This window comes from Micropterus salmoides, unplaced genomic scaffold (assembly GCF_014851395.1).
Source record: "Micropterus salmoides isolate LMB-PRFRI ecotype aquatic unplaced genomic scaffold, ASM1485139v1 Ms_hic_scaffold_13, whole genome shotgun sequence".
Lineage (NCBI taxonomy): Eukaryota > Metazoa > Chordata > Actinopteri > Centrarchiformes > Centrarchidae > Micropterus > Micropterus salmoides.
The window spans coordinates 13,659,462-13,686,334 of NW_024040374.1; positions in this window are offsets into that span (position 1 = coordinate 13,659,462).

Below are 26,873 nucleotides of genomic sequence, written 5' to 3' on the forward strand. Positions count from 1 at the left end.
AAGGATCCTATTTAAAGTGGCTACTGTCTGAATTTTTTAACCTGATTTTGAGTAACGATTACTATGTATGTACCTATGATTGCTTTAATTTTATTATATTTTCATGTGTGTATATCTGTGAGTACGTGCTCATGTATAGCCTAGCCCACACATAGGCTACATCTACATATTTATTTAATTTATAAAAGCCAGTGAATGCAGAAAGTTAAGTTGGTCAGAATATAGCAAATATTAAAAATATTATTAAATAATTTAATTTAGGCTATGCCTTGGTGCCTAGACATGCCAACAAATGCCTATTGTTATAAGGAAACAAAACACCTCACATTTCCGTAGACCACAATCCTCAATGACCTCACGCTCAGAATCAGATGCCCTGCCAATCTCCTGCTTCTCTCTCTCCTAAAACGTCTTACAATATCCATCTGGTCAATAAATTGAAGGATATACCAGTACAATAGCATTAACATGGACACTAGGCCATTTAGTTTTCATTGACAATGACATTCTATGGGGACTGATATTGTTTTGAAATACTATAGAGATTATATTAATGGTGTTCACGCTAGCTAGACTAGTGTTTTCCATAACCGAGTGAAATATCCCCTTTCCTTTACCTCAAGTAAACGTAGCTAAAGTTAAGCAAGTAACAACTTACAATTTCATTCTGTATCACTTATTACAGAGAATCAACTTTAACTGACCTCTCTCTGAGGGACCAAAAACCTGAGACACAAACAAAAAACAAAGTCAGACAAAACATTAGGTAACACTGGATGAGATTCTAAAGTTGGCTATAGTATAGTATTTGCTACACAAAGTAACTAAATTAAACAGTAGTTGTATTATGAATCAATAATGTGTATTATTTCCTTGTAAACAATGATTTTACAAGAGCAGAATTATCTGTTACAATTTGTTATCTCATTTGACAAGGTAAGGTCAAGTTAAATGGTAAACACACTATTGAACTGAAAGTGAAATCTGCAAAAGTTTGCAAAAGATGATCAATGATGTGTTCTTTATGTAGTGTATAGAAGTTGTGACACTATCCTGTTCTCTCCAATGGGATCTTGCCTCTGCTCAGTCAGCGTGGCATGCATTTTGGAATTTCATGCACGCTTACTTTCGTTTGTAGTTTGAAATATGTTCTCGGTTAATTAGCAGCATTAATGTGAGCTCCTACATCTCTGATCATCCGTCTTGTCAGTGTGGGCTGCAGAGACACTTTTTTCTTTTCAGAGATAGCTCTCAGATGTAGTGCTTTGATTTGTTCAGTTTTATCAAGTACTTGAGAGACTGACCTTGCAGTAAAAGCAAACTCCCCAAAGGACGCAGTCTGGTCTGAAGCCCTTGCCTCTTGCCAGCCTGTTCCCGGTTGGACTATATAACTGCATTGGCAGCCAGATTGTCTTCACAGCTCCAGCCATTTTCCCATGTTGAGTCCTTTTGGTGTTGTGGAGTCTCCCAGTTTATCTTTATCGATATCAAAGGTGGCTCCCTGCTCTGATCAATTTTCGCAGGAGCTCTTGATGCTTCTGGGCTAAAAGGAATCGATGGAGGTGCAAAGAGCCCTGTGTCTCTCGCTCTCGCTGATTTTCTCTGCCTCACTCATTTCCTCATGGCACAGTGAAGCTCCATTCAGGCTGCCCTCCTAATTGCCTCATTTGAGAAAATGGAGCAATCGGGCCCATTTTCCTTGCTACTCCACCATTGATGATTCAGACAAGAATCCATGGAGCAATGCAAGCCTGGGATCTCTATCGTCATTCTGTCTTCCTCCATTCACCAGTGTCCACGGTCCTTCAGACTGACTCAGTGCATGATGGGAAATATACACAGTTACGGGGCTAATTAGCCATTCCAGTAATTAAAGGCAATCACTATTGCAGCCAAATCGTTTTTTAATAATCTAACTGAGCATGGAGATAAATGTTAAGTACACCTTTCCATTTTTGGCCTTGGCACAATACGGGCTCTTTTAAGCTGCGATGGTGGAGTGAAACTATTTGACCCCAGCAGTTTTAAATGTGATTTAATGTGATTGATTATGTGTGAAGGGTCCATGTGGATCTCTGGATCTTCTATCTGTGGTAAAATCCTTTAAAACCTGACCTTAGCATGAATTCAGCATTGTCCACAGGCCGGGGAAGGGAATGCTGGGATAAAGATCTGAGGGGCCAGGGGGATGCACAAAGTGCCAGCATGAGGAGAATTTGATACTGAATCTAGAGCTGCTGCACAGTAGAGGAAATATAGGGGGCTTAGGGACCTGACAGAGACATAATTCAATATAGCCCCGGGAAAAGACGGAAGGTGAAAAACACACACACGCACGCACACACACACACACACACACACACACACACACACACACACACACACACACAAACGGAGCAGTTAAACACTCCTCCAAGGTGCCAGTACCATTGAGCAAGACTTATGAGTATTCACAATTGGTTATCGGGGTCAAGCTGTACACTGCAGGATCCAAATTGTTGCAGTCAATGAAAAGCTGTCCAGTAGAGCTACAGTTTTCTTCCCGCAGTGACAATAAGCCTCACGTCAAAGAACATGACTGATCGTTTTCACAGGCGCCTCTAAAGTTACCTCGGCGATAAAGGGCGTGATGAGCGAGCAGACTCGCCACTCACAGTTGTTGTTTCGGCAGAATAAAACCAATACAGTTCTGCCCAATCCCTCTGCAGACCAGATGGATCTACAGTGCAGGAAAAATCTGGTGCATTATGGATGAAGGGGAACAGAGCTGCTTGTCTGGCTGGGTCCAGCAACAGACTGTGTTGATGATAGGAAAACATCCAAGAGATAAAATGTGCATTGTTTACATGTCAAGCTGCCAGCGGAGGCAAATGCATAGGGTTAACACAAACTCTAATGGCCATATTGACCACACCGTGCCAATCACAACTCCTGCAAAGTTTGTAGTTTCAGTGTAAGTTATAGCACACAGTAAAGTACTAAAATAGCAGCACTACACCAGCAATAACAAAAATGGGTGCTTAATTATTGTTTTGGTGAACTTGTGTCTTGAACCTCATATCTAGGAAATGTATATACAAGCTCAGATGCATTATAAGTATCATGTGGGCACAGACATAAAATAAATGGTGTGGAAAGAAATATGCACTTTAAAACAATGATATTTGTTTGTGTTTGTGTGTCATATTATGAGTAAAAGTTTATGATCTGATGTGGTATAGATATGTTCTCAGGGTAAAAAAATTAAAAATATCTCCAATGTTGATGGCTATATATTATGAGATCTCTTTAAATAAGAAGATTATTCATTTAGACATCTTCAGAGACATGTTTTTAATGCAAATATTTTTCTTCTCAACCAATGTTGTGACAGGCCAACAAAGAGTTCTGTACACTTGCCAGTTCCCTGATGTGACGAGTGAGAGGGGAGGATGGGGCACCAGTCAATCTCTCCCTCAATGGTACATTGGGCCCTTGCAGCGTTCAGTGGCACTTAAAAGTACAGCCCTGACCTTTCAAATGTGCTCTAATTACATTCATGTCCTGGGGTAAGCAGCAACCACAAAACAACCCTTCGTCCTTTATGAACTCACCACTGGGACATTGTCCCAGCCGCCCGTCACCTGGGATCTTGGCTGCCCTCGCCGATCCCCTCCTGCCGATCCCCTAGTATGTGAACGGAGCGGGCCCAGTTCAGCAATGCCACGGTTCTTTCTGCTAAGGCATCTGGCTCCTTTCACACGTCAGCCATATTGGCTCCAAATGGGGCACCCTTACCCAACTGGGTTTTTGAAGGTTAGCGGGTGTTGGGGAGGCGAGCAGAGTGGGATGCAAGGCGGTCAGTAGCCAACCCGTGTCAGGCCCCATCAGCTCAGCATGGGCATCTATAAAGGCAGCCGACATCTTTCATGGCCAGCGGGCTTTGGAGAATCCAGTCTGGGATTTCTGCCCAGCCAAAGGCTTCCTGCTCCCGGAATGCTTCACTGCACCCACTTTCTTTTCTAATCTACAGGGGCCTATGTATTGTGTTATTGGGGAGAGGACAACTGCAGAGGAGTAGATTTTCTTTGACACTGAGGTTTTTGGTGATGAGCTGTAATGTAATTTTGTAGCTTTAGCCTTGACTTTATGTGTCCCGATGTGGTCAACATAAAATTACCCCCGTGCTTTATCAGCTATTAGCTTTTTATGCATGATTTATAAATCTCTGCTGCATTATCACTCAAAACAATGAGCGGATCACAAGCTCCCAACCACAACAAGTAGTGTTTCTAATTAGTGACATCTAAATAAGTGATTTTGTCGTTAGGGCGAGTTATCGCCAGCCGTTTTGGTTCACTTCATTTCATTGAAATGCTGGTGGCAGCGTGCTCCATCTCATAGTGTTATTTTTTTATGTCTGTCAAGACGCTGTGATCCGTGAAACTGGCAGCGATGGGTCTACACTGAGAAGTCACACAGAGCCAACACAGATGGACTCTTCTATGAAAAGGTCAGATGGAGAAAATTGAGTGGAAGGTTTCTTACAGTTTCATCAAATGAGTAAAATTGGATTCTTGCAGCTTCGTGCACGTAATAGATACCCCACAAGGTGTCATCAAAGCTGGTGAAAAGATGGAAAGAGATGTGGAATGATGGGGCAGGGGGAGACAGATATAAAGAATTAAGTCTGGGCCAAGATATAGAAATGGAGATAAATACGAAGATAGAAGAATAGAGGGAATTCATGTTAAAGGGGAGAGTGGACCTGATGGGAGAAACATAATTGCCAAATAATCCTAGCAAACACTTTGATGTTGTACATATGTTATGTTAGATGTCCTACATCAACACCAAAAATGTTTGAAGAAACTGACAGTTGAGACAAGGTTGGCAATCATCCATACCTGTTGGATAATGTGTTTTCTTAAGTAAGTGCTTCCATTTTACACAAATTCACAAATCAATAACTTGCCACTATGAAACGTCTTGCTCCAGTATAGGTTGCATAGCTGGTTCGGGTTGTTCTGCCTGTGTTTTGGGATAATATATGGCTGAACCGAAGCCATGTGGTTACCCAAGCAGCTTAGTTTTTGATCACAGGACCTTGCTTGTCAGGATTCGCCGTACTCTTCTTCTGATTGTCTAGTAGTCCATTTATTTATTTATTTTTATTTTACCTTTATTTTACCAGGAAAGAAATCCAATGAGATTTTTAATCTCTTTTACAAGGATGTCCTGGCCATACCTAGGTACTGCACATATGCAACTCCCAACAAAGATCTTATAGAAGTGAGATGCCTCACTCAGTAGCCAAAATGGAGAGGGTGACACAGGGTGAAAAGAAGTGCTGCAGCAATGTGCAGTATGACAAAAATATGGTGTTTTTTGAAAATTAAACTATGTAAACCTGTTCTGGTCCAACCCCTAAATATAATTATGAACCTGAAAATGAGCATAATATAACCTATTTAAAGTGTACAGTTCCATAATTTTGTTTTTTTGATTAAACCATTATTGTCCATTATATTGTGTTTTTGCTGTACTGTAGCCATATATGAACTACCACCTGTACCAAGCTTTCCTTTTATCATCGGTACAGACATCCTATCAAACATGACTTGGATCCCTTGTTGGCTCTTAACAATAGAAATGTAATACACGGTAGCCACAGGATGTGAAATAGAGCCACTGTCTATTTTTCATGTTACATCCCTCTGCTTTCCTTTGGTGAGGAAGTATATCACATTTTGGTGTGTGATATGAGACTCTGCTTAAGGGCTGCAACAGTCTTTTGAAATTTATTTTAATAGTACCCTGTGGATCTCAAACTGAGCCCTATGGCTGCGGAAAGAGGGAGAATCAGATTATTTAGGAGGCCGGCGCAACTGGAAACAAGGTTTATTGAATGGATCAAAGAAATGTCTGAATGTATTGTATCAGCTGTTGTGGTGGTTGAAGTCTGTAATGGGTGATTACTGAGAGCCTAACTTGCTAAATCTCTGCCTCACAGTCCTTTTTGTAAATGCATTTATCTTTTTTATGGCATAAAGAGAAAAACTAATAGTCATAGACACAGTGAATACTGTCTATGGGCTTAAACTATATATAAGCACAGTACTCAGTTTTAACTGTATCTAAGAAGGAATTAAGTGTGCACATACATAGTTTGAGTCTTGGTGCTTTCCAGAGTTTGAAGCAGCCTTAGTTAATGGGAAGAAAAGTCTGTTAATTAAGACCCCTTTATGAAAACGCAATGAATATTAATAGAGAAGAGAAGCCATTTAAATCTGTGTTACCCTGAGTTTCCTTGCCGACACTCCCATAGTAAATTGCCCCCGTTCATTATGTTATTTTCCCTATCAGGCGTTTCACTTGGGGAATCCCGACACATTGTTGTGGTGTTACGGGAAAGAATGAAAATAGATTGTCGCTTAATTAATGAGAGACCACTTAATTACTTGACTTTACGGGCTTCCAACGAAACCTAGTAAACACAAGGGAAACATCAAAATCTACTCACTTCAGCTCTCTTAATGGAAGAATTATGCCATAATCTCAATCATCACTTAAGAGTCACTATACATCAAGGTTTCTAAGACCTCTGTGAGTAGTTTTAATAGCTTCAGGCATAAATTAAAGCATTGTTTACTACAAAATTAAGAACTAAGAAATAGAAACTTTTGAAGTAGTCAGCTATAGCTCTACAATACCGATGATGTCTGAAAGACAATACAGACACACATGATTAGGTTGCCGTGTTTCAGTTATGTTCGAGTTCTTTCCTCACCTGTTAAGGATTTCTAAAATATATTTTTTAAATCACCTGGCATGTTTTTTTTTCTCACTTGCTTTGGTACGTTTTTTCGAATCATCCCTAAAATTTGAAAAACAGTAGGTGCATTTCTTAAAGCAAACAGCACAACACAATGGATTACCTGCAAAAACCCGTAACTTGCTCAAAATCCGTAGTCTATCTGTCAAAAGCAAATCTTTATGTCATTGAACATGTCAGTGCCATTAGAATGAAAAGTCCTTGTGTTATTGTTTACGAACAAGATAGTCAAAATGTTTAGTCATGTTCATCAATATAACAGTGTACTCTGTAATGTTTTCTGATGTAAACTATGGCTAACGTTTTGATGACAATGATTGAAAATGCACAAGGCTGCACTTTTTCAATATGGCTTATCAATTTCAACAGTATAAAGTTTACATTGCATGAGACTGGACAGGATTCACAGTTACGTTTTTACTACTTGTACTGTAATTTGTTAACAGACCATGTCATCGTGATGCAGAAAAGAAAAAGAAAGGACTTTTTTACAGCACTGCATAGCACAACAGCAGAAATTACAAAATTAGAAATGTAAGCATGTGAAACAGTCCTTAGGCTGATGTACCTGTCTGTCAGGTCACAGATTCTTATCCACATCACAACGGATATCTTCAATATATATATCTTATCAATTACAGTAAGGAGACACATATGTACACTTACACTTAAACACTTTAACATTAATGTAATCAAATAAAATATAAATCCAAAGCTATTTGCCACTGCCAGGGCATTACCTTATATCTAGCTTGTTAAAACAAGTTACTATCAGAATCCAGTTTTCTTGTTTGTTTTTTTACTGAACAGGTATCAGCAGAAACATTTTTCTTTTATCAGGGAGCAGCATAAACAGTCTATGTTCAGTAACAAGTGTACCTGTTAGAGTGAGGTGAAGTGTCGCGGTTGTGCTCACCTCACGCACACGCCCGCCCGCTGCCAAAGTTGAATTGTCTTGAACGTTTTGTACATGACATACATTACTAGGAAACATGAGTAAACAGCTGTGCGCTACATAGCTGTAGCCTGTAGTAAATAGGCTACAGCTGTGTAGCGCACAGAAGCTGTTGCCATGGTTACCCTCCATACAGTGCCTGCCGTTTACTTGCGGAGCCGCTGTCTCCTGTTCACCTGAGGAGATCTGGCACCTATTTTTTTCCACTTCAAGCACTGGTTTGACTGTATGTGTATTCAGAGCCAGTGAGCAACGACCTTTCAAAATAATAATGATAATAATAAAAGCTGCGTTAACGTGAGATAAAATAATTGTCTGCGTTAATTAATTAATGCGTTAAAGCAATAATAACGCGTTAACATGCCCAGCCCTAATATATAAATATACCTAATATTTAAATAAATACGCACACACACACACACACACACACACACACACACACACATATATATATATATATATATATATATATATATATATATATATACATCTACTGCCATATATTGTATATATTGCACTATTCACTGTTCACTGTGTATGGTATTGTGTGTATTGGGTGAATGGTCTGAGGGCTGTGTTGCTACTGTAGTATGTTGTGATTTGCTGTTGTTTATTCTTATTTTGTTTATGCACCAGGGTCTGTACGAAACAACATTTAGTTCAGCTGTATACTTGAATGTGAATAATGACAATAAAATTTTGACAACGTGTTCAGCCATTTTGCATGTAGTCACTTATGCAATGAACTTATGCCTAGATGTTTTGGGTGGTAAGACTATTCAACAGAGAACCAGTATAATACATTGTGATCAGCATGACATAATCAATTGATAATGTAGGAAACAGCAGACAATTGTACATAATCATGTGCATTTGCAAATTTCTTTTGTAGGATGTGCACAAGATAGTAACAAGATAATGTGGAGGTTGAACAAGTAGTTTTGAGAATTTCAATTATGATCTGAGAAATGTACCAAAGCGACTGAGAAAAACTTTAAGAAAAGCACAAACTTCAGCCACGTCAAGAAAAATAGTCCTCTACACAAGAATGCTCTACACATAAAACCCTCATCTTGTTTGAGTGTTTTTATGCCCCTCCAATGCCACTAATGTTCCTCACACTGAAAAAGTAGGAAGCTCATCGTAAAAAAAAAGCATGACAGCATGATCACCCACTTAGTCTGTGTGTCTGCTTGTCTTGCAGTGTGTCACATTCCTGGGTGCACCCTGAGGTGGGTAGGGAAGAAGAGACAGACACACGAGGAGAGAAGCGTTGAAAGACAGGACAGGAGGTTAGTGAATTGGACACATTGTAAAACTGAGATATGAAACCCATGTATAGTCATACCAGATGCGGGGACATTAGTACATGTCACTGCCTAACACAGGTGCCCCAATGTCCAAAATGTTATGATTAGAAGTTTTTGTACACAGCTTGGTGATAGAAATGATGGGTATGATGATGACAAGAGTGGCAGTGATGATCATGTAGACAAAGGTGATGATTTCTGCCAATATATTCATCACCAGGGAAGCACAGTGATGAAAGATGCCATTGCACTTAACTGTAACGGAAACTGCAGATGGTTGGTTCCTACAACAGATCATTTCTACATATAAAAATCAACCACTGTCTGCTGACTTGTTGTGGATATGACTGCCAACCAAACCCTAACACGCCCCCTTCTGAAGTCAGCGTTTCCTCTATATGCATTCAGGAGCGGCGGTGCTCCCACGATCATTAAACTATGTGTTACAAATGTTTTCACTCGCACACTCAATGCTTGGCTCGCTTCCTCTCCTCGTTCTATGCAGAACATACGTGACAGATGGTGTTATAAGAGCAGCGTAACTCTGAATCAGGAGGTGCGTAGCGAGTGTTTGATTGTCCGAGCGGCAGAAAGTGATGGTGAACGCGAGCGGAGGAAAATATTCTGGCAGTAAATGTACGGTGTCTGTTACAGTGTGTCAGCTTCTCAAGACCAAGAAAAGTCTGTTGTTTCCCACCTGCTGGAAAAGTGAAGCCAGTTAGCGCTAAGTTAGCCAACCCCCCCCCCCTCAGACTGCGCAGCTGAGCAGCTTCTACAGCAGGTACATAGCTGCTATGTAACTTAACATTAGCTCATTAGCTCTGACTGGAGGAGCTGAGGTTAATAAAGCTAATTAGTGATGCAAACTAGTCCTTTTAAGCTAATGAGGAGACGTTTCTTTTTGGATTTTAATGTGCAAATAAAATGCAGGTCAGAAGGGAGGAGGTTTCTCATGTTGCCTATTTTTATATTAATGTCTATAGATAAATGTCAGAAGCTGTAAAATGAAGACACAAAAGGCAAACATGAACAGTCGTATCTATAATGATTCTGAGGTCATATTAACAGGGTTTTCCTGCCGTTAAGGCTTAGGGGTGATGCCCAAAACATGCTGTGCCATCACTGTAAAATCACTGTGGAGCAACAGAACCAACCAAATTACTTTCTCCAGATCTAAAGGTTGTAGTTCCTCCAGTAGATTGATCTTTGGGTGTTGTTTATTTATTATCTGCTCAAGCTTTTCCAACTATTTGTTCAGAGATATGGTGAAAATAATGGCCCAATATGATGTGAAATTACATATTTTTCATTGGAAAACATAACATTTTCTTGGGGGAGCACCCCCAAACTCCCCGACCAACACCAAAACATTCATCTAAAGCTCACATTAAACTGGGAAAACACTGCTGTTTTAAGCTATTCTAAGGTGCATTGCATGCTCATGGACACAAGAGCAGTGCTGCTGAGACATGTTGTGTTGGGGTTTTATATTCAGACAAAAATTTTGCTTCACCTCCCCTGCTACAACTCCATTCTAGAGGAAACACTGGAAGTTGCTGTCATTCTATCTATAATAACAATTTGATTATATTTACCATCAAAGAGCAGATTTAGAGCTATCTTTTAGGTTTAAATGTTGCTATGGTGAAATAAAAATATGTAACAGCGAACAAAAGGAACAGTTGTGTAGTGTCTGCTAGAAACATCACACACACACACACACACACACACACACACATAAACATACTGCACACAATACACCATGACCACCACCATCAACTCTGAGTGTGAAAACAAAGAGGCCTGATTTTGGCATTTTACTACATTTGCATTTGTTAACATGCACATGCTAAATGCTGGGATGTGTATGTGTTTGGTAGAGGTAGTTGCCTCCTCTATTTCTCTCGATTTCCATCAAATTACCCAGAGAACAGACAGTGTGCTGTCATCACGCACCACTATTAGCTCATAAAGTGACTTGGGGCCCCTCTGCCATGTATCATAATGAGTTAACGCATGCTGCACCACTGCTGCAGCTGTAAGCCAGCAGCCCAGGCAGGGTGTGTGGGTGGAGGGTGCTGGGGGGAGTTATAACACCTGCCTTGTAACTCGCCTGGGCTCTGTCTTGGCTCTGTTCCATGCTGGGGTCAGCTTGTCTGCTAATCTGCTAATATGGTGGATATAATTGCGATTGAATGGTCGGCGGCGTTGTGTGTCCTGGGGAAGCAGTTGTTCTTCCCCACTGCCACTGTTGTGATACCCAATCAGAGGTAATCAGCACCATCGAACCGATCATCCTAATGGAATTGGAAGGGTTTTAATTCACACACCTGGCTGTTGTGTGCATGTTTGTGTGTGTATGTTCCTGCTTGGCAAGTATGTGTGTGCATTTAAATGTTTGTCCACCTGTTGTTGTGCACATATTTCTAGTCTGTTGTGGATTTGCATATATGTATGTGTTTCCTTCTATACTGTGTGAGCTTTATATTTGTGTGTGAAAGCACAGACACTATGCATGCGTCTGTCTATTGTCACAGCCTGGCTCAACAGTAAGTGACAAAAGCGGAGTGGAGTGTATGGGTGTAAAACACAAAGAAACAAACAGAACAGAATTAGTCGGCAGGCCGGGAGAAGAGAGAGAGATATCATCAAGCAGGATCCTTTAGAGCCACCTGACCCCCCCTGCTCAGGTGTGTTGCATCTCACACCAGGTATCAGCTCCACCCACCAACTACCTAGATTAAAGGGGCAGAACAGCAAGATACAAAGAACAAGAGAGGGCCCAAACCTGGGCCGTCACACTATGTAAATGTGTTTGTGTGGATAGATGGATGGATGGATGGATGGATAGATGGATAGATAGATAGATATTCAAACTACTATGCTAATAGTATATAACTGTGTGTCAGTTGGTATAAATATTATGGGTATATACATTTTCATCTTTGTGAGCACTGGCATATGTGTTTTCTGTTTTTGGGGGGTGAAGGTGACTAGGTTTATCTGCAAAATAATCACTAGGATAATGATATGGTAAGATTTGAAGATTCAAACTTAGATATCACACCAATATAATTTAATTTCACATGTGTGGACTGGGTTCATCAGCACTAAATTACTATTGCCATGCCTAATGTGATCTGCACTGTAAACATTACACAAGGTGAGACCATATCACTCTGCTTTGTCAGTGAATTTACTAACTTGAATTTACTCTCTGTATGAAATATGTTATGTAAATAATAAATAATGCATTGCCTTGAATGCAATTCATGTAACACTTAATATTAGAACAGTTCTTAACTCTGTGAGTTGCAGTTTCCGACTAGATTGGTAACACTGCTGGTACACTGTTCACGTAAAGAGGAGTGGATTTAGGGGAGGCAGTGGAATTTGGGCACAATGATAAAAAGAACAATTTTCACAAAGTACAACTCAGTTCCCTTTGTTCACACCAAAGAGCCGTTCAGAAAGAATTCAGATAATTTGTGAATGTAACATCACTAGTTTCCATTGATATGTGTAAAAGTCCTTAACGTGTTAAACACGTCTCAGTGGTACTTTTGTGTCAGTTTCTGTGTATACCTTCTAGTGAAGGTGCTTGTCTGCCTTTGTCTACTTGCTTGTGTGTGTGCATATGTGTGTCTGAGCCAACACCATGAATCAGTGGAGTTGGCCACAGCAGAGACGAGCAAAGCTGGATTAAGAGCATCCTCATTCTGGCTAGACGGAAGCCTCTGGTGCTCTTGGGAGACATGGCAACAGAGAGAGAAGAGAAAAAGAGAACAAACCCTCCTCCTCCTTCTTCTACTCTTGTCATCTCCTCTCTCTCATAGTGTTGCACCCTCCAGCTCTCCCTGTTTCTTCTTCTTTTCACTGCATATCTCTCTCTCTCCCTTTCTTCTCTGTTGCTTTCGCTGTCCTGTCTTATGCTGCCCGTAGCTGCTCCTTATTTCTCTCTTCTCTCTCCCCCAGTCTCTGCACCACAGCGAGGAGTTGCTGGCACAGGAGGATGGCAGCCGGCCCTTTGTGAAGTTCATGGCAGTTCTGAGATTTCAGCAGACTCCAGGAGGTTCATTAAGAAAGCCTTTTCCATGAAAAGAACTGTCCATGGCTGAGCTGAGGGAACTGGACCAAATACATACTTGGGTGAATAATAACAATAATAGTAAATAATAATAATAAAAGCACCCTGAGTGGTTAGGGGTTACGTGCCTTGCTCAACGACACCACTGCATTGTCTGCTACACACTGGACTCGAACCACCCTCCGCTACCCAATCCAAGTCCTTATGGACCGAGCTGCTTTGGATTTTTGAAGTCTATTGTCAATACTGAAATTTCTGCCTTGAAGTAGACAATGTAACATATTAAATCAATATGAAATACCTTTAAAAGTCACCTTTTTTATTTCTTAGATACAATAATTAAATAGTTCTTCATTATTTTATTCCTCTTCAAGTTCAGGAAGAAACAGTACCTAAACAATGACATTCATAATAATAAAATTATTTTGTCTGTCAGCCTCTTGACAGTTTTCCTGTGCCTGTACTGTGAGTGTGTGCTGCTCATTCCTCAAGCTGTAAACGAAATATCCCTTCAATTTGAGATGTGAAATCTGCTCTGTAGACAGTATTTAGGAGACTGGCTTTTCTGACTGAACACAACACAACACAACGGAATTAAACAGAAAATCTTATGCAGTGAGTCACTGAATTGGAAGAGTGCTGAAATATCACAGACTAACCTGGCACATGAACTAGTTCTTAAAATGGATAATGTTCTAATGGGAAGCTTGTTGAGTGAAATCGTATGCTCACATCCTCATATTGGCAAGAGGCAACACTGATTAACTTTTATCTGATACTAACTGGACAATATCAAAATATCAGACCAATATATAAGTCTGTCTCCCACATTTTATTGCAAACAGTCAGATGAACAGACACAGTATTATAAACATAAAAAACACAGACGGGGGCCTGCATTCTTAAAAGCAGCAAACAAGATAAAAGAATGGAAAAAGGCCAGATCCAAACATTGCCAGGAATTCACAGACTTGCATACAAATTTCATGTATTTACACAATCGCCACAGATACTCGCTTTATTCACACACTTGTCAGATGACATGAGTATCTCCAGATGTGTACAACACTGACAAATATTCACATATGTTAAACAAGTGCTCACTCTCTGTGAAGTCTTGTTAAACTGGCTCCCACACTTCACAACAGACACTTTGTCACATGCAAGCTGACGCTCGAGTATTTGGTCATGCAACATGAACACATGTATACAAACACAGGAACCCTCACGTAAGTACAAAGTTATGTTAACATCTCCTCAGATACATAGATCAGGGCTGGTGTTTATCAAGCTTCTCAAAGTCTTAACTGCTGAGAATTCATGAAATTTACTCCTTATTTTTAAACTTAATTTAGGATTTTATGCACAATGGCGCCAGGCGGGTGTGTGTGTGTGTGGGGGGGGGGCTACCCTAAGAAAATGGCACGGAGCATATGTATAAAATGCTATATACTGTATATATTATGTAACCCCTGCGTTTATGTGTTGTCATATTAGGTTCTGTCACTTTAAGAGGGTAACCTCTCATCCAAGATGAGATCTTATACTTGTTTCCTTCTTTTCTCCTAGACACAGATGAGCTGCTTTTAATACCAAGGTGAGACCAAAGGCCTTTTCTCCCACTTCTCAAATTCATCTCAGGAGAAACAACCATATAAAATCTAATTTATGTCTGACTCTGATCAAAACATGAGATCTCTAACTGATCTTAAATAAGTCTAATTTAAGTCTCCTGAACATTGGACCATGAGATCAGAGAAAGAGCTCAAAGAAAACTCAGCTATGACTCCTGGGATCTCACGATTCTTCTCAAATATGTCTCAGTTTTCTCATATACCTGGGATCACTGCTACAACACAGTTAGCAGTGCCTATCATGCCGTCACACGCGCTCCACTGGGACACTGATCATGTGATGGTCCATCTGATTCCTGCTTACAGGCAAAAACTCTGTAAACCTGTAGTGAGGACATCAAAGAAGTGGACTAGTGAAGCTATTGAGGATCTTCAGGCGTGTTTGGACTACACTGACTGGGATGTTTTCAAGAAGGCTACCAACAATCTGGATGAGTTTACAGAGGCTGTGAAGTCCTACATCAGCTTCTGTGAGGACATATGTATACCAACACGCACCAGGGTGAGTTATAACAAAGACAAACCCTGGTTTACAGCTAAACTCAGACAGCTAAGGTTGGAAAAGGAGGAGGCATTTAGGAGTGGTGCAGGGCGTTAAAGTACAGGTTTAGCAAGGAAGTGCGAGAAGTTAAACGACTGTACTCAGAGACACTAAAGAACCAATTCTCTGCAAACGACGCCACTTCTGTCTGGAGGGGGTTCAGAAAGATCACAAACTATAAATCCAAAGTCCCCCACTCCATAAATGATTCTTGCCTGGCAAATGCGCCCAATACCATCCCCTGTGACTCCTCCGCTCAGCCTCTGCCTCAGTCCACCACTTCTTCGCCCCCCTCCTCAGTGCTGGCCAGCTCCACCCCCTCCCCTCTTCTCTCCATCACAGAGAGGGAAGTAAATGCTGAAACCCCACAAAGCAGCTGGGCCGGACTCTGTCTCCCCATCCACCCTGAAGCACTGTGCTGATCACCTGTCTCCGGTGTTCACAGACATTTTTAACACCTCACTGGAGACATGCCAGCCTGCTTCAAAGCCTCCACCATCATCCCTGTCCCCAAGAAACAAAGGACCACAGGACTAAACGACTACAGACCCGTCGTCCTGACCTCTGTGGTTATGAAGTCCTTTGAACAACTTGTGTTGTCCCACCTAAAATCCATTACAGACCCACTCCTGGACCCCCTGCAGTTCGCCTACAGAGCCAACAGGTCTGTAGATGATGCAGTAAACATGGCTCTTCACTACATCCTCCAGCACCTGGACTCCACAAATCTACACCAGGATCCTGTTTGTGGAGTCCAGCTCTGCTTTTAACACCATCACCAGGTGGAGTCAGCGTGCCTGATCACAGACTTCCTGATGGACAGGAAGCAGCACGTGAAGCTGGGAAAACATGCATCTGACTCCAGGACCATCAGCACCGGTTCCCCTCAAGGCCGCGTTCTTTCACCCCTTCTCTTCTCCCTGTACACCAACAGCTGCACCTCCAGTCACCAGTCTAATAATAATAATAATAATTTCGATGGTCGGGGGGCAGACACCGTCACTATAGGATTTTCACTAAGTAACTCCTGAAATGGAGGAGCAGAGAAGTGTGTTAAACTGCGACTCTGTGTAGGGTTTTGGGTGGGTGTCTGCACATGTAAATACTGTTTCATCTCGTGTCGTGCACAGACCTGGCATGTTGCACATATTTGTTGTCGATTGTTGATCTTTGTTGCTGTATATTTTTATGTTGTCAGTTTATATATTTATATGTACACAATATTCTCTTCCATTGTGTTACTTCTGCACGGCACAGACCCAGAATAATGCACATGTATATATCTGCAACATTGTTCTTCTATTCCATATTTATATATTTCTACATTTATTTATGACGACTGTATGTTTGTCTATGTGTTGCACCTTATCACCACAGCAAATTCTTCGTATGTGTAAAACACTACTTGGCAATAAAGCTCCTTCTGATATTGGCCTCAGGAGCAAAAAAACTCATCTCTGTCTTACTTTGACAAAAGATGAGATCTCAAAATGATACAATGATGAGATCTCATCTGTTACTTTCATTTATCCTATTGTAATCTCAATTCAGTATCCATTTGTCTTACCTAAGTCTCAAAACCTCAATCTCTATCTCATCCTTTTCTCCTAAGGGGTTTTAGAAGCAACAATTCAGATTGGAGTGATCTCAAAAATATATACTATTGAGATTTTACTGTTTTCTCAAGAGTTAAAGAAAAGACCTCTGGTAGACTATAAGGGCAGGACTAACAGGCAGAGCTGATCGGAGTACACTGGTGTTGTCCCAAATGTCTGTGTTTTCTTTGGAGGTAGCGACAAGCTGCAGAAGAAAGTAAAGTGTAATTTCATTAATGTACAGAGACAATTAGTAGCCTGGCTAGTTTATAATAAGTTTGTCACACTGCTACACAGTTTTGTGTATTGTACTATGTGCGAGAGGGTAAACATCGCAACAGGTGCTCCATTGAGCAGCATAACAAACACTGCGGGGGCACAATGAGTCGGCGGGCTATCTGAAAAACTTAAGAGTCACTCAGAAGTTTGCCCAGAGGAAAACCGCCAGGCCGGATTTCTGTGGCGAGTGAAAGCGTCTTTTATCATCCGGACTCTGCTGCTGGGCCCTGCATGGGCAAATTGTTGTGCTGGATCGGTTGAGACTAGTCTACGGATTACAGTTGTTGTCATAATGTTGTTGTCATATAGCCACTTTCATAGTGGTTTATTAATCGGGATTATTAGGCCAATATGCTGGCTCGCTGTGCTTGGAATGGGATATATATTGGCGGACATTCTTTCCATTATGATTGCAGGATCTCTAGATCCCTTGTTGACTTCAGCGGTGTTGAGCTCACTGCTGTTTGCTTATGGCCCTGTAGGCTCATTTGTTCTGAGCTTGGTTGGCTCGGCTTAAATATTGCATTCTTAATGTAGGTTTGTGAAACTCCTCTTAAGAATTTCACCATACAATGTGAACTTTGAGAATTTTCATCCATAAGAAAATCTATTCAGCGATCGGTCCTTGCCTACATCGTCATCCAAAATCCTGTTTGCGGCACAGCAAAGTGTCGTGAATCAGCTCTAAGACTGACACTTAAGGTTTAGTCATCCAACGAAGGTTAAAATCAAGGGCAACTGGACTTGGTTGAAGATACTGGAAGACGTTTCGTCCCTCATCCAAAGGACTTCTTCAGTTCTGACTGACTGGCAGGGAAACTCAGCTATTTAACCTCAGTGGGAGTCGTTGGCCAGGGTCATCGATACGTTGGTTCGTTAGTGTTCCTGGTTGCTGTGACGACAGTCGTTACAGTCGTTAAGACTACCGGTGGCCAAGACTGAACGACCATCGTTGGTATCTTCACCTGAGGCCAATAGGTTACGTTTGTTGAGTTTCCTGGGAAGTGATGAAAGGACAGCATTGTAAGTGGTGGATAAGTGGTGGCGTGGACCCCCTCATCTGTTCAATGACGGCTTCTCAACCCTGGTGTAGATGGCTTCCTTGACACCTCTTTCAAACCATCCATCTTCTCTGTCTAAAATGTGCACCTGGTGGTCCTCAAACGAGTGTCCTCTGTCCTTCAGATGTAAGTAGACTGCAGAGTCTTGACCTGAGGAGTTGGCCCTTCTGTGTTGAGCCATGTGTTTGTGTAGTGGTTGTTTAGTCTCCCCAATATACAGGTCTGTGCATTCCTCTCTGCATTGGACCGCATACACTAGATTGCTTTTCTTGTGTTTGGGTGTGCGGTCTTTGGGGTGTACCAGCATCTGTCTTAGTGTGTTCTTGGGTTTAAAAAACACAGGGATGTTATGTTTGTTGAAAATCCTCCTGAGTTTCTCTGATACTCCAGACACGTATGGGATCACAATGTTTTTGCGTTGGACCTTCTTTTCCTCCTCCCCTGTAGTTTTGTTCTTCTTGGATCTTGTGGCTGTTTTCACAAAGGTCCATTTAGGGTATCCACAGGCTGTAAGTGCCCCCTTCAGGTGGTTCTGTTCCTTCTCTCTGGCTTGGGCGCTTGTTGGTATGTTTTCCACTCTGTGGTGCAGTGTTCTCATGACCCCTAGCTTGTGCTCCAGTGGGTGGTGTGAATCGAAGAGTAGGTATTGGTCTGTGTGTGTGGGTTTTCTGTAAACACCAATCTGCAGGCTCCTGTCCTCTTCAATGTGTACAGCGCAGTCCAGGAAGGCCAAACTGTTGTTGTGAACATCTTCTCATGTGAACTTGATATTACTGTCCACAGAGTTGATGTGTTCTGTGAAGGCTTGCACTTCCTGGCTTTTAATTTTGACCCAGGTGTCGTCCACATATCTGTACCAGTGGCTCGGTGCTATTCCTCTGAAGGAGTTGAGGGCTTTATTCTCCACTTCTTCCATGTAGATGTTTGCCACAATCGGGGATACCGGTGAGTCCATGGCACAGCCATGCTTCTGTCTGTAGAATCCACCGTTGTACTGGAAGTAGGTGGTGTTTAGACAGAGGTCGAGTAATTTACAGATTTGGTCAGGGCTGAGGCTAGTTCTGTTGTTCAGGGTGTTGTCTTGTGTTAGCCGTCTCCTAACGGTTTCTACAGCCTCTATGGTGGGGATGCAGGTGAACAAAGAAGTCACGTCATAGGATACCACGGTTTCATCTGGATCCAGTTTTAGTCCTCGAACTTTGTTTACAAAGTCAATAGAGTTTTGGACGTGGTGAGGCGTGTTTCCCACCAAAGGAGCTAAGATGTTAGAAATGTGTTTGGCAATGTTGTAGGTGAACGAGTTAATGCTGCTGATAATCGGCCTGAGTGGGGCTCCTTCTTTGTGTATCTTGGGTAGTCCATAAATGCATGGAATGGCTTCTCCAGGATACAAACGGTAATATTGTTCACGGGTGATGGTGTTGTCCTTCTGTAACTGTTGTAGACATTCTATGGCCTTTTTCTTGTATCCGCTGGTTGGGTCTCGTCTCAGTGTCTCATACGTGTTTGTGTCCATTAGTAGTGTGTTGACTTTGTTCTGGTAGTCCGCTGTGTTAAGTACTACCGTGCATCTTCCTTTGTCAGCAGGAAGGATAGTGATGTTTTGATCCTTGCTCAGAGATGTCACAGCCTTCCTTTCTTGGATGGTGAGGTTGGAAGGGGGGGCCTTCGCATTAGAAAGGGCTAAGGTTTAGTCCTACACTTCATTTAAATTAAGACTATGATGCTTGTTGAGCCAAGAATTTTTTTACTCTTAAATCAGTTCTTAGCAGTGTTCTTATGAGAAATTTGGAGAAGTTTGATAAATATGGGCCCAGGTTTCTTCTCTAAATTGGACTTTCTTAGGAGTCACAGGCATTCAGTAGGCTTTGTTTGCAACCAAGTTCTCTGTATCTGAAAGGCAAGAAGGCAAAGAAAGAAAGGAAGAAAAAGCACTCTTTGCTACCAGCAGCAGTGTCTACCTGCTGTTTTTATGTGCCCATATTTTCTCTACTGACAAACCAGAAGGTTGTCTTTTGGGCTCGGTTTGAGTTTCACCCAGCCTGCTTTTTTTTTCAGAAACTCTCCCCGATCACTGTAGACATTCGATCACATGCCTGTCTTTCCGTCTGTCTCTCAGTGTGTCCATCTGTCTCGGGTTTTAGCCTTATATTCTTTTACCAGATTCCATATAGTGGCGACAGTGGTAACACAAGATGTTTTTGCCCATGAGGGTGACAGTGTAATTTATGTGGATAATGCAGAACGACCTCAGAGCCCCGTCAACTTCCAGTATTTGATTAACTGCCCAGCCTACTGTTTGGATTCACAGTAGGAAAAAGGGGAAATTTCACCGTAAACCAATGTAGATTTTACTATCAAGGGTTCTTTTTTGACATTGTACTTGAAAGAAGAGAAGTAAGAACTGATGTGCAGTTTGCAGGGCGTTTTCACAAGTAAAAACTTCAACAAAGATATACTCAAAGCTTGGCTGTAAAGCTGTACATTTATTTAGAAAGTAGGGCTTATGGCATTTCTCCTGATGGTCCCAGTGGATGTTGGTGATTGTTTTGAATAGCCAATATATCAGAAGCAATTGCCATGTAATGTAATTGGCTGATAATGGCATCATGACATCATCTGCAGCCCTCCTCTGGGCAGGACTGAGAATTAGGTTTATTGTGCATGGAGTACTGCACAGGGACTGAGGGTAAATGGAATTAAGTCCGCACTGGTAACAATTTCAGTAAAATGAATCCACTCAACTTATTGTAAGCCTCGGCATTTCTATTAATGAAAGAAAAACAGCCCCCTCTAAGACTTTCACTTTGCATCTGTATAATTGGACTTTTCACATTACGTCTCTTGATTAAATTTACAGAAGGACATTTCCTTGTAATATAATTCTTAACCACCACAAGACTTTCTCCTTTCAGTGGGCACTTTTTTTTATGTGAAAGTGGAACAGAAAATTGTGTGCATGCTACCAAGACCATCACCCAGAGTAACACAGAGTTGGGTTAGGGTCACGTAAATGTTTAATTCAGTTCGCGCACAGTGCAGGAAGATCCTGCCTCTGTGTCTTGGCCTGTAACTGAGTCTGCTACCTAACTGAATGAGATGGCCTGGAGTGTGAGTCCTGGGTCACAAGTTTAACCCACTGTCAACTCTTTCCACTTACCTAATTCCCTCACTCTTCCTAGCCTTCAGAGATATCATTTTATAAAGACGAACAGACAGAGCGTTATTGATTTGTGACACTTCAAGAAAATATATGTACTTCTGTACAGACTCGCTACCTCAGCTAGCAAAGGCTGATTGGTGTTTGCTGCTTTCACCTCACCCCTCCAGTTTCTTATTGTGCTTTCTGTCTTATTCAGCTCATGTGTAGCCATGCACATAAAAAGAGACCAAGACTGCAGAGCTAGAAAAAAAAAGGAGTGAGGGGGCACAGAAGAATTGTGTTGCACCTGATGTAGCCACAAGGTTGCAGACCTTACAATTTGTAATAACCACTGGCCTTTAATTTCCATCCTTGAGTGAGTTACTTGTGGCCTGGACTGAGGAGGCTGGAAATAGAGAAAAATAAAACTTAAATCGAGCGAATGGCCCAACAGTTATTTATAAAGAGAAAGAAATGAAGACACACAAAAGAGAACAGCCATCATCAGATACGGAGAGAAAGAGTGTGTGTGTGTGTGTGTGTGTGTGTGTGTGTGTGTGTGTGTGTGTGTGTGTGTGTGTGTGTGTGTGTGTGTGAGTGTGAGAGAGAGAGAGAGGGAGAGAGAGAGAGAGAGAGAGAGGGAGTTAAAGGGCTTATCCTGTCATTGTGGAAGTCAGCAGGGGCAGCACCAGAGGTCTCGGGCCAATTGCTTTCTGGGTAGCAACAACCGCCCACCCTATGCCTTCCCAGCCTCCCTTTGAAACACCCCCATTCGCCTAAGCCTCTTGTCACAGGTGAAGGAGTCGCGGAATAATTACCTCCGTTGCTCAGATTCGTGCTCTCCCTCCCTGCTACCTTTCTCTCTTCGCTCTCTCCGCTGAATGCATTTCAAACATTCATTTCCATGTTCATTTCAGTTTGGCCCAGGAGAAAACACCTGTCGTGACTCTAAGCTACTGTGTTTTTTATTTTTTGTTTTTTTCAAAGGGTCCCTATAACTTTGCCATTCCCCTACTTGATAGTTCACTTATTTCTGGGGTAATTGCATCTTAACATTTAACTTGATAGGATGTGAAGATGCCTGAATGGAAATGAGAAGGGGTGGCCAGGTGGAAAAGAGCCAATTTCTTAGCAGGTTGGGAGCACATTTTTTTTTCCACTCATTTTTTTCCCATGTCACTTTCAAAGTCAAGGGGCACACCCATGACTAAATAGCCTGTGAACCTGCTTGTGTATGCGTGTGAGTTATAATTGTTGATGTATTTGCAGTTGATATGCTATACTGTCATTCCAGGCTCTACAGGCAACTAACTCAGGTCACCATTTAACTTCCAGCCCTTTCTCACCAGAAAAACTGTTGTATTGGTCATGTGTGCAAGCAGCTTTTTACAAAACACTTATGTAACATAACATTTAACGTAAACCATGACCTTTTCCTAAACCTAATCAAACTGCGTCCGTTTCACAACTTTAACCACTTGTTTGACTCATATGTAGCATATTTAAGGTCCAGTATGCCTGTCGCTGGTACTTTTGAACAGTCATATACCGTAAAACTTCAATTAATAGCCGAGTCCCAAATAGCCGCCTACCTCCTTTACTGGCCTGGTGTGGGAACACATTTCCTCATAGCTTAACAAATTAAATGTATTAGGCTATACTGTGTCTTACTTACCGCTGGTAAAGTCACTGCATCTCCCGACACAACACCACGGTTGAGTTTTCAGCCTGAACGTACATTTTCTACAGCAGTCGTAGTGAGAGCAACAAGCTGGAGGACTGCAGAGTCGTTTTCAGGTGGCAGAAGCGTAGCTCTCTTGCTGGGTGCATGACGTAAACACGTAAGTGCGAGCCCTCCCGGAACCCATAAAGATTGCATTGCAGCCTGATTGCAGCGGCCGCAGCTCGAAAAATACTGCCTTTAAATGAAAGTCTATGAGAGAGATCTGGGCGAATTACAACGAGACTGAATTCGCCCCAAAATAGGCGGGACTCCACGACTTGACGCTTATTGGACAGCGATATTCAGAGACAAACTGTCTGTCAAAAACAGTCACAGCTCACTAACAGCGTGGTAGAAAGTGTGAGAAAAATATCCCCTGCCTTGGCTTGGCGGTGCGTCGCCCGGTCGCCCTAATGAGCAAGCCGCCCCTGAACAAGACCCAAAGTCTAATTCTCTTCTTGTTAAGTCCAAATGTGTCCGTTCCTTGATTATTTACATTCCTTTAGTCTGTAAGGGTCCACCAATCAAAAGAATCCTAACAGCTTTTCAGAAAAATTTATCCAAGTTGTGAATCCTGTCATGTGAAGTCCATCGCTCTCTTTCTGCTAACTTCTCTCATCCTGCACCGTGTTGTTGTTTTCGTTAGGTTGCTGCCTTCAAAATAAAAGAGCATAAACCGTCCATCGGAGCTAGATCAAATGAATGACGTGTATTTGATCATTTTTACATAAGTATTATTCTGTTTGAAATAAATAAACTGTTTCATAGTAGTTTCAGTTTTGTGCAAAAATAATTAAAGGCCTGTCCCATATGGACGCCTGTCCCAAAAAAGGCTGGGTCAATTTAGTGATTTTAGCAAATAAAAGCCCGGGCTATTATTCAAAATTTTACTGTATGTCGTTTTCGGACTCACTCAACCAATTTTTGAGAAAAGAGTGATGGTTAATGTCAAACATTTTCTTTTTTTGTAAACCTTTTTGTTTCAAATATCACTCATTTCCGTTCAGTTGGGAAAGTCTTAACACTGTCCTCTGTCCCCAACTTAGTTTCCCATAGAATTACTAGGTGTCTATGAGGTAATTTGGGGGCAGATTTTAGGTGAATGTATGTCACAGCATGTAATGGATAAATTAAGGTAAAAATAAACTGCAGTTCCTGCTGATATCCTTTCCCTAAAACTAAATAGTGGTTTGGAAACATTTCACAATACTTCTCTTTGGACGACCCTTTCTGTGTCTCCCGAACCTGTGTCTCAACCCATCCACCTCCTCCCACACATATTCTTTTTTTTTATCTTGACACTTCTTTTATTCATCTTACCCTTGCTATATCCATTCTCCTTTTCTTCTACCTTCTATTTCTCTGCCTTTTTACCCTTGTGTCCCACCTACCGCCCCCTTCATTTCTCCTTCACTGTATTTATGCTTCCTCTGCATTCCCACTTAGTCTTCAGTCTCCTTTGATACACTCTTTGATTTAGATTACAGCCTGCAATGCACAGCGTAATTTCTCTTCTCTGGACCTCTCTTTGTTTTAAAGTAAAAACACACATGTACCTCATAGTTATTTAGGAGCTTTGTATTTATCTACATTATGTGTTACCGTCTCTACACCTTAAGTGTAGGCAAGTAGTATATGATAATTTTGAAATAAATCACAGCAGATTTATAAAATTCTACAGAACTCATTATGTCATCGTTCCCCAGACTCCTAGCTTTGTTTCTCAGTAATGGTCTTACAAATACACATCTTGCTCTCTTATACATACATATACTAAATTGGTACACTGTGCAAAAAATACTTTGTAAATTGGGAATAATTACACTGTATGCTGAAGGCCATACAGCATTACCCACTCTTTATTTAAAATATTTGGCCCCAGATGAGGCCAGGTGTAGAATATGGTATGAGTGGGTGGGGTTAACAGCTCTTTTATTGCACTAGTTTATGAAGACAGGGTGAGGGAAAAAGAGACCCTGGCTTTGCAGATTTGAGCTTGAGATAAGCGCCCAGGTCCCTCCTTAAACATTCCAACTGAATAATGGAAGACATTCCCCTTTATGGAGAGGCAGCTGAAAAACTCCAGTAGGAGATAAGTAAATCTTCCAGGCATAATAATCCATTGTTTGGCCATTTAACAGCGAGGACAATAACTCAAATCCCTAACCAGCCATGTGTGCATGTTCCACAAATTGTTTTTATCTTTTTAGGTTCCAATTCAAAAGATTTGTCCCAAAAAGAAGATAAACTGAAGGGATGCTTGAGAGGTTGCAAGGTCACATAGTTGAGTTATAGTGAAAATAAAGAAATATAGCCTTATGGATGCATGTGTTCAAGTGTATCAGTGAAGTCTTTCAAAACTCCATTACCTGCAGCATGATAAGTGGGTGTGTGGGTGTTTGCACAAACGTGTGTGCTAGGTTGACCTTTATATGAATATGCCAATATACAGTATGAGGCCGATAATGGCCTTTTAACTTAAACTATTGTCTAGCTCATGTCAATTAAATTAAGAAGATGTTTTAAGTATACTAAATAGATTCACTTCTCCAAGTGCATATATAGTTTGTCTTAGCCATGCCACTAAAATGTTGTCATAACAGAATATGGACAAGGCCAACCTTGCCACAGTCATCACTGATAAATATAATTCCCAGACTGGCCACCAGAACTCCAACTGGACCTTAACAGCTCTTCTCTTCTTACATGTGAAGATACAGCATCATAATGTGCTTTTTTGGATTTTTTCTTTAACATAACAAAATGATTCAGCTTAAATATATTAAGAGTTAGGACTTAAGGAAACACTATAGTGCTCTGTGTATAACATTATCAGAAGAGAGTACATGCTTTGGCCTAGTCCTCGGCTGTCATTCCAGTATTCCCATGCTTGGTGAACGGTCCCAGTACGAGTTTCCTACTATTCAGATGGCAGACGAAAGGGCAAGTCAAGTCTCCCACAGCTCCTGAAGGACAAAAGCCAGTCATAATAAGTCAAGGCTGATCCCTGGACCATGGGCCCCACCAACAAGAAAGACAAAGCATTGAGTTCTCCGCACAAAGGCAAGTTATTACAGCTGAGAGCCTCACGTTGGTACATTGTCAATCAAACTCTGGCCTGATAGAGGAGCGCGGCGGGCCTGTTTTTCTCCACTTAATTTGAGGAAATCAAAAGTGTTTTCTATTTCACTCTCCCCTACCTACTCCTCAAGCACTCTCTATCCCATTCCCTTTTTTTATAACTTTCTCATTACTTCCACTTACTCCCTCTTCTCAAATTACAGACTAGTCTTTCATCTCCATGGCCAAGGAATGGAGTGATAGGATCAGGAGGAAGAGTGAAGAAAGAGGCTTTGTTGCCCTTTACCTCCCCCCTCTGATACCCCACCCTAGCCTTCTAATAACCCCAGGGCTACTCAGGTCACTCCAAGATTGCGCTTTACAAAGTTTCAGCTCTGTGATGCAACATAAAGATGTAACACGTTATACATTTTAAACTCAAAGACACCATGCTGTACTGTCAAACATACAAGTATTATTATACCATTTTAACTCAACAACTGCAATGGTGCTATTGGTTAAAAATAAGTAACAAACTCTATAAATACCTCAAAAAAAAAAAATTCTATTCCTCACTCCAAGTATGAAATAACTGAGTTGCAAAAAAATCACAGTAATACAAAACATTAAAAGGACAACATTTACTAGTTGTCTGTTTGCCTTGAGAATTCA